The sequence below is a fragment of the Giraffa tippelskirchi genome, chromosome 8 (genome assembly GCF_054371585.1).
Source record: "Giraffa tippelskirchi isolate mGirTip1 chromosome 8, T2T-mGirTip1v1.2.pri, whole genome shotgun sequence".
In the NCBI taxonomy this organism is placed as follows: Eukaryota; Metazoa; Chordata; class Mammalia; order Artiodactyla; family Giraffidae; genus Giraffa; species Giraffa tippelskirchi.
Genome location: NC_137282.1, coordinates 16,677,523 through 16,686,128, shown reverse-complemented (window position 1 = coordinate 16,686,128; position 8,606 = coordinate 16,677,523). Strand labels below are relative to the sequence as shown.

The 8,606-nt window shown below is 42.0% G+C and overlaps 1 protein-coding gene across 11 annotated transcripts in view; it reads left to right on the top strand.

The window, feature by feature from the left end:
* Positions 1-8,606, top strand: part of NRG1 (neuregulin 1) — a 1,106,536-nt gene that overhangs the window by 512,991 nt on the left and 584,939 nt on the right. For 2 of the 11 annotated variants that reach the window (XR_014063112.1, XR_014063126.1), the window contains one exon: positions 1,455-1,941. The exons of the other annotated variants lie outside the window; for them this stretch is intronic. The gene's annotated coding sequence lies outside the window, so the exon portion shown is untranslated. Of the gene's footprint in view, positions 1-1,454; positions 1,942-8,606 lie in introns of those variants that run through there. 11 annotated transcript variants of the gene reach the window in all.

Below are 8,606 nucleotides of genomic sequence, written 5' to 3'. Positions count from 1 at the left end.
CCAGGAACTAAGATCCCACTGGGCACCTGAGCTCGTGCACCACAAGGAAAGATCCCGCAGGCTGCAGCTAAGACCTGACACAGCCCAGTGAACATGTAAAATATATATTTAAAAAAGAAGCCTGGACTGGACATTTCTCAAAATGTTGCCACCTCTTTTATACCTAATTTCCAAAGTTATAATAAGTGCAGACTTATTATACTAAGTTCTCTCTATGTGAAATTTCTTAGTTGGCCTCTTCCTCATCTTCCCAATAAATCAGGCACACTCTGGTGTCTAGGCCTTGGCTCCTGGGTGTCTCCTAGCTGGGAAAGCCTTCCCCGCCCTCAGGAACCAAATCAGCTTCCATGTACAAACTCCCTGATCACTTAGGTCTGAAGCAGTGTCCTTTTCCTGATGTCCATGACGCTGAACCAGCCGTTTAATATATATTCCCTTGGAGGTTGTATATTTTGTTATGAATTTATGTGTTTTCTTTAAAAATAGCTTACCAAGTCCTTGAGGCAAGAGCATTCTATTTCACCCCATGTTTGATCTCATGTAGAGAACAGTGCAGGGGCATCCAGTACCTCGCTGATTGTTCTGATTTTAGAGAAAAAGGAGGAAGACTCGGGTAAAGTGGCCACTGTGTGGCGGGAGCTTCATATAATTATTTCAAGCCCCATAAAAAAGTAGACTGGTTTTCTCGAGTTGGTTACAGTAGCTTCAGAGGATGAACTTTCCTTCCCCATGTCTCAGTGTCCCCATTTGGAAAATGGAGTTTGCCCATATATTTTGTCCACCAGGTTTGACATAAGCAAAACCTGATGAATGGTTGTAAGCTATTTGGAAACATAAAATGCAAGGGGGATACTAAGTAAAAGGACTGATCGATAGAGAGTTCAGCTTTAAAATTCTTTCATCTGCCAGAGCGGTTTTCTTGGCAGTATCAGCAAGACCTGAAATTTTTTTAAAGAATTATTCTTATAAATGTATTGACTGAATGTATTAAGATGCTTTATTACCATATCCATTTGCTTATAAGAAGGCATTTGTATATGTCAAGTGTAATTCTCAAAAGACAAATAAATGAAAACAGTGCAAAGCAACTGAGGTTACATGGCATTTACAAACTGCATTTTTGCTCGTTTTATGTACATGAAAGAAAAGAACAAAGGGGTTGAAAGCCTTCTAGGACAATAAATGGCATATCCAGTGAAGAAGATACATTTTAATTTGCAAATATCTCCCGCTGAGAGTATGGCAGAATGAAAAGAACCCTGCCCTGAGGGTACCTGAGCATCTCAGTGCCTTTGAAACTCTAAGGGGACTAGACTTCCGTTTCCTCATTTGTTCAGAAGATACAGATAAGTGTGAATAAAGAAGTGTCCCACTCCTATATTTTTGTAAAGCTTCCTGTCTCCTATAATGTGGTGTACAAAAACCAAGTTGTAAAATTTTTATGTACTTTTCAGATTCCAGTGTTTGTCAACCTTCTATCAACATTTGCATCAACAAAGATGGGATCTAAAGTGTTATCTTTGTCATCTTCTCACCTGTAAACTAGAATAGTGGCCAGAAAAAAAAAAAAATTAGTTTGGAGGTTTCTTAGGAAGAGATGTAATAGCTAAGGGGTATCTATATTATAGATAAGAGGCAAGATGGCTGGTGAAGAAGAAAGTTATACCAAATAGGAGTTGCCCTAGATCCAGGTATCAAGGGAAAAAATGACATATGCATAGCCCAGAGAGATTTCTAAGAAGTAGAGATGAGGATATATTATTTCTTGACGTGTCTAGAGACCCCTTGGATACGGATCCTGAAACATGACTGTGAGAGAGGCCACGAGAAAGCAAAAAGAACTCAACAGAGAAGCTAAAAATCAGGCTGTCATTTGGACAAAAGTAAAACCCACCAATATAAATTAAACAACATGAAATAAAAATAACTTCCTAAGTAAAAGGGCTCCTAGCACATGATTCTGCAAGTTGAAGGTTTGGATCTGGAAGTCAAGTCAAGAGGGTTGGGGTCAGCTATAGTTTAGAGCTGTATAGAAGTCAGGCCCCAGTGCTCAGTGAGTGAGACCTTAGGAAGCCTGACATCAAGGGAAAATGTGAGGGGTGGGCGGGAGAAACCACAAGGATCAGAAACCTGAGAGCTGGTCCTTGCTAGAGAAGTGGGTAAGCAATGAAAAGGAGAGCACCAGGTGAAGCCGCTGGAATCAGGAATCTGGGCCAGAGCACCTGGCAACAAGCAGGATGAGCCAGAAGAAGAGGAGCGGACTTGGACGCAGACTTCCTCCTCAGGCCCCAGACTTCAATATTCCACTGTGGGGCCTGGTGCCTTTGGGTGACATTTATAGAATTGCAGTGTTGGAAAGGACTTTAGAGATCATGACATCCCTTCTATGGGCACCAAGCCTTCTGCCGTATTTCCAATGAGAGGGTAGGAGCACTTAATGAAAATAGGGAAGAGAGGAGAGAAATGGAAACTTCTAACCCTATCTATGGGCTTCCCATGTGGCTCAGATGGTAAAGAATCTGCCTGCAATGCAGCAGACCCAGGTTCGATCCCTGGATCTGGAAGATACCCTGGAGAAGAGAATGGCAACCCACTCCAGTATTCTTGCCTGGAGAACTCCATGGACAGAGAAGCCTGGTGGGCTACAATAGCCCATGGGGTCGCAAAAAGTTGAACACGACTGAGTGACTGGCACTACACTACTACTACTAACCCTATCTATAAATGCCCCACCAGTGAGCTAGGTTCTATGAAGCTAAATTTAAAAATAAGACTCTGTAATTTAGCTATTTATTTTGTATCCAGAGAACTCCGCACCTATATCAAATAACCTTTTGCACTCTGACAATCTTTACTGTTCATGTAGTGTTCAGACATTCCATCAGAGAGAAACATTGCTTACTAAGTAGAAGAGAAATACTAGTTGTTTTCTAAGTCTTTTTTTCTTAAATACGGAGATAGACTTCACTCTGGGTGTTGGTGATGGAGACTTATAAACTATAGAGGACACTTGTGGCCCTAATATTTGAAGATACCTTAATCGCATTCTTACACATTCTAAGTTTAACTTTTAATTTTAAACATAAGTTAATGGATAAAAAAAACCAAACATGTTTGAAAAAGAGTGAAAACTCTAGTTTTAGTCACGTGTAGGTACTGTTTTAAGGACATTTAATTCATACTCATAACTCAGATAATGTAGGGGGTGATCAATGAATATGAGATAATTTCCCATAAGATTTCTTTAAATAGTAAACTCCTTGGCTGCCTACAGTCCACACATCAATTTATACAGAACCATTTCCAGTAATACAGCCTGTCTCCAATTTATAAGAAAATACTGTGTTTCAAAGCAGATTTTAAGTCTGTTCTTTGGAAATCAAAAGCAACTGTCCCAAAGAATATGTTGAATCACTTCAATCCTCAGGACAGCCCCAACACACACACATTGCACTAATGAATCTGTGAGGTAAGTTTGCTTATCCACTTTTAGATTGAAAAAAATTAATGAGATAAAAATGACTCTCCCATCTAAATAAATTCACCTGTTATGACTATCTATCTGAAGGGATAAGAGAACCCATTCAGATTCTGAACCCATTAAGAAGCCCAAAGGTAGGCCATAATCACATTCACATATACTAATAATTCTTTGTGAGAAAACCTACTGTAATTTGGGCTTCCCTGGTGGCTCATATGGTAAAGCATCTGCCTGCAATGCGGGAGACCTGGGTTTGATCCCTGGGTTGGAAAGATCCCCTGTAGAAGGACATGGCAACCCACTCCAGTATTCTTGCCTGGAGAATTCCATGAACAGAGACTATAGTCCATGGGTTGCAAAGAGTAGGATACAACTGAGTGACTTTCACACTATACTGTATTTTGTTTTATTAATAGCAGAGGGGATTTTCCTTTCCCCTTGTGGCTAAAAAAAAAGTGAAAGCCGGGGGTTTCCCCAAATTCTAAAAGTTCAATGGGCTGTGAAGTGTGGCGGAAGGTGCTTTTTGTCTCAATGTTAGTCTCAACGAGGACCAGCCGCTTTCTCATCAAATGCCTTAGCCAATAGCTTTTAAACCAGGGTTCCCCTTCATTGTCCACTGGGAAAGAACTTTCAATTCTTGAGAATAAATGAAGAAATCTGTTAGCAACAATCAGAAACCAATGAGGTATGAAGCAGTCTCTGGTGCTTTCTCTCTTCTCTTTTCTTAGAATTTGTGGTGAAAGGGGGAAAGTACAGAGGAATTCTAACACTGAATCCACAAAGCTTTGAAGGAAGACTCGAGATAGGCTGGGCGTTTAGGGGGTTTCTTCCAAGTGGGTCAGAGGTCTGGGCAGAAGTGAGGTATGGGGTTCAGAAGGAAGTAGGGGCAGAACTGGGGGAGGGTATGGGGGACAGGGAAGGGACAATCGCGCTCCAGAAGCAGAGGAAGAAACACCCCCAGGGTGAATACATCCTGTATGTTTTTCCCTGTCCTCTCACTATTGACAACCTTCCCTCCATGATCTGCCATAGACTCGTAAAGACAAGGATGACCAAGTACAGAAAAAGAGAGAAGGAAGTATTGGGGTGGCTAAAAAGTTCATTTGGGTTTTCTCATAATGTCATATGGGAAAACCCGAACAAAATTTTGGCCAACCCAGCAGATCACCAGGTTGTACTATTGAGGAAGAGAGTGAGGGATAAACAAATTCTTGCCTCCATGGTCTACCAGCTAACATTACTGGAACTGATTGGTGCCCTTTCTGGGGCTCCGAGAAGCTCCATTACCACCATCCTTTATGTCTCAACACAGGGAAGAACTGAGCAAGAGCAAAGTGATAGATAAGAAGTGGTTTATTGGAATAGGATGCTTATGAGGCTTATGGGTAAGCAAGACGTGCCACGCCCAAGAACTTAGTGGGCTACAGTTTTATAAGCAAAGGAAAAGTAGGGAGGAGAAACGAAACAGAACTTCTTTGTTTTTCTTGAGAAGATGTCATGCTTCCATCATCAGCTCCTCCTCCAGGTTGAGCAGGGGAGTTGCCTTGTCCCTATGTGGTCAAGCTAGGTCCACAAATTGTTTTTCATGTGTGCAGAGAGCATGTCCTGCTGCTGCTGCTAAGTCGCTTCAGTCGTGTCCGACTCTGTGTGACCCCATAGACGGCAGCCCACCAGGCTCCTCCGTCCCTGGGATTCTCCAGGCAAGAACACTGGAGTGGGTTGCCATTTCCCTCTCCAATGCATGAAAGGGAAAAGTGAGAGTGAAGTCGCTCAGTCGTGTCCGACTCTTAGCGACCCCATGGACTGCAGCCTTCCAGGCTCCTCTGTCCATGGGATTTTCCAGGCAACAGTACTGGAGTGGGCTGCCATCGCCTTCTCCAAGAGCATGTCCTAGGGGCCATGAATTTACTAAGCTCACTGGGGAGGATGTGGGTCTTACGCCATCGTTGTTTTATTGTTTGGGGGCACGTCTCCTGCTTCTGCTGCATGGTTTTGCTTTTAAGCAAAAGCCTGCTTGGTTTTATTGTTAAACAAGCCAGCCTGGTTTTGATGCTAAGCAACTTGTTTTTCTTTATGAGTGAGGCAAGCCCACATTGTTTTAGAATTTCCCCGTTACTTTCTTGAGTGATCATTGGTCTTATTGTGGTCTCCAGAGTCCTCTACATTTCCCTATCTACAGTTCCCTAAGGGGGTTCAAAGCAGCTATTTGATTATCCTTCTCTCTCCCCGTCATTACTACTCATAATTCAAGGTATGCAAGAAAAGTAGGTGTTAAGTATACGCAGCCAACCAAATAAGGAGGTGCAAGCCAACTCCTTGACGTTCTCTCATCAATAGCAAAATATTGCATATCACGTATTTTTTCAGTCAAGAAACCCACTGAAAAGCTCTTCAAGAATATTCCTTGAATCTGAATTCTGATACATTTCTGACTTCTCAGAGAGCCTTAGGGTTGGAAAGCTTCAGAACCCATGGGTGCATAAAGGAAGAAAGTGATAGCAGTATTCTTCTGTAGATATGAAAAGACGTCCAAGTAAACAAGAGCTGGAGGCCCTTGGGTGGTCTGAAAAGTAGATTGGGAGGACATAGTAACATTTTAGTTCTAGGGATCAAATAACCACTCTGGCTAGAGAGCTTCCTTCCAAGGCAACATGAGAGACACTAGGTGCTTCAATCCAGGTGTTGGGACCAAGTCCTGCTGAACATGTGCTTTTGTGCAAACAGCAGGCTTGTTCTTTGGTGCGGCTCTGTTCACCTGAAACTCTTCTCTCATCCTCTCTTGGCGGCTTCATCTTTTGGATGAGGAGAATGGTAGTCTGCATAATTTACACTGTTCAGTCAGCAGTCAGTAGAAGAATCAATCCAAGTGCTGGGTTAGCCAAAATGTTCGTCTGGGGCTCATGAGATGCTAGGGGGAAACCCAAATTGACTTTTTTGGCCACCCAATAGATCGGCTAGCTCTAAACCAAAGCCCTATCTCTGGACCATACTGAGGAAAGTCAGTGCAATTTTGCAATCATTCTCTCCTTCCCTCCTCTTCCTCCTCTTCCATTTTTCCCTCCTCCTCCTTCTCCCTTCTTTGCCCTTCCCCTTTCTTCGTCCGATGGGTTAGTAATACCTGAGGGTTTTTATAATCTTCCAGCTTTCCTCCTTCCCCACTCTCTTCTTGCCTTCTGTCCTTCTTCCCCTCCTCTCTTTCCAAGGTCTTCTTACCACTTTCCACCCATTTTCTTATGCAAAGCACTTTTGAATTCGAGCCATCTGTGAATATAAGGCAGTGAAAAATATTGAAGTCACATCAAATTCCACTTGCTCTGCCAGTGAAAAATACAGATGCTTCCTGTTTTATGCTTTCCTCTCACTTTCTCTGGAGTTTAAACATGAAAATATGTTCAATGATAAAAACCAGCACATATTCCCTTTCACCAGGAAACATATTCCAAACAATGAAAGGTAGAGTTATTTTCCCAAGTCCAGCCGGGATATTTAGATGTTGGAGGAATCATACATGGAACCATACTTTCATAGGAGAAGGACATAATTATTCACGACGGTCACATTTTATAGGTGAAGAAATTGAGATCACAGGGAATTGTTGTAATTGTTCTCAGATGTGGTCCTCATAGACTTGCCAAGGTTCACATCGGCTTATGTTTTAACCCAACATAGCCGAGTCTCAATTGCTCCATGGTGCTTTTTAGCTCTCCACCACTTTTAGAAAGGATTCTTTGGCTACTGGGAGAGGCCAAATCCTTGAGCAGTGAACCATTAGCTTGAAATTCCATTCATATTCTGGAGTGAAAAAATAAATGTAGGACTGAGAGTCGAGACACCTGGGTTCTGGTTACAATTCTGTTGCTACCTGTCAAACCTTGACAAAAATTTCTACTCTTGGCCCGTGAAGGGGCCACGTCAAATGATCTCGAAATTTCCTTCTAGCTCTTTGAAACTTGTTTATTTTTCTCCCTTTACTTTTCTGCTGACTCAGAGTATATGACATCGGCCACATTATTAAGTGCCATAAATCTCCATTTTTCTGACTGCAAAGGAAGAAGAACACATTTCCATAATCTCCTAGCTTCTACCTCCTATATAATCTTGCATGAAATGGACTCACTTTAGAAATTGTGACCCCATGGACCTCTCCAGGCCAGAATACTGGGGTGGGTAGCCATTCCCGTCTCCAGGGGATCTTCCCAACCCCAGGGTTGAACCCAGGTCTCCCATGTTATGGGTGGATTCTTTACCAGCTGAGCCACCAGGGAAGCCCAAGAATACTGGAGTGGGTAGACCATCCCTTCTCCAGTGGATTTTCCCAACCCAGGAATTGAACCGGGGTCTCCTGCATTGCAGGCGGATTCTTTACCAGCTGAGCTACCAGAGAATGCTCCGAGTCTTTTCTATCTATAGTGATTCTAGCTTTAGTGACTAATTCAATAAGACAGTGGTCATACCCTTGAGCAGTATCGTTAGCTTAAGAGACACTGTATTGACCATGATTCTCACCCCTCTTTGCTTCTACCATATTCTTCCTTTTATTTTAATTTCACATGTGTGGCTGAGTCCCTTCGCTATTCACTTGAAACTACCACAACATTGTTAATTGCCTATACCCCAACACAGAATGTTTTGGGTGTTTAAAAATAAATAATTAAAAATTTAAAAATCTCAAAAAAATAGTTATTTATAGTGTTGTGCCATATCTTCTTATATAATCTGTTGTAACTCTTGTAATATTTCTACAGTATAGCACATTGTATGTCCCTGTGTTTTCCCTCTCGTATGCAAGTATCTGGTGCTATGTGATTATTTTCTATCTCAATGACCAGCTCCTTACCCATTTTACTAATGTGTGATATATGCTTTCTCACTGTATATTTCTTCTGGATATCCAATGGTTCACCAAATCCTTATTGATCTTATCTCCCTGCCCTGTGTCATTCAAATCCATACACTTCCCTTTCTTTCTCACATTATAGACTCCTCTAAGCTACCACTCCTCCTCCCCTCAACCACACTACTCCACATAAAAGTCAAAGGATTATTTCAAATCACAAATCTAACCATAGCACCCAAATCCAATGGATTTTCACTACTCTTTTTTTCCTTTTTATTATTCAATTGT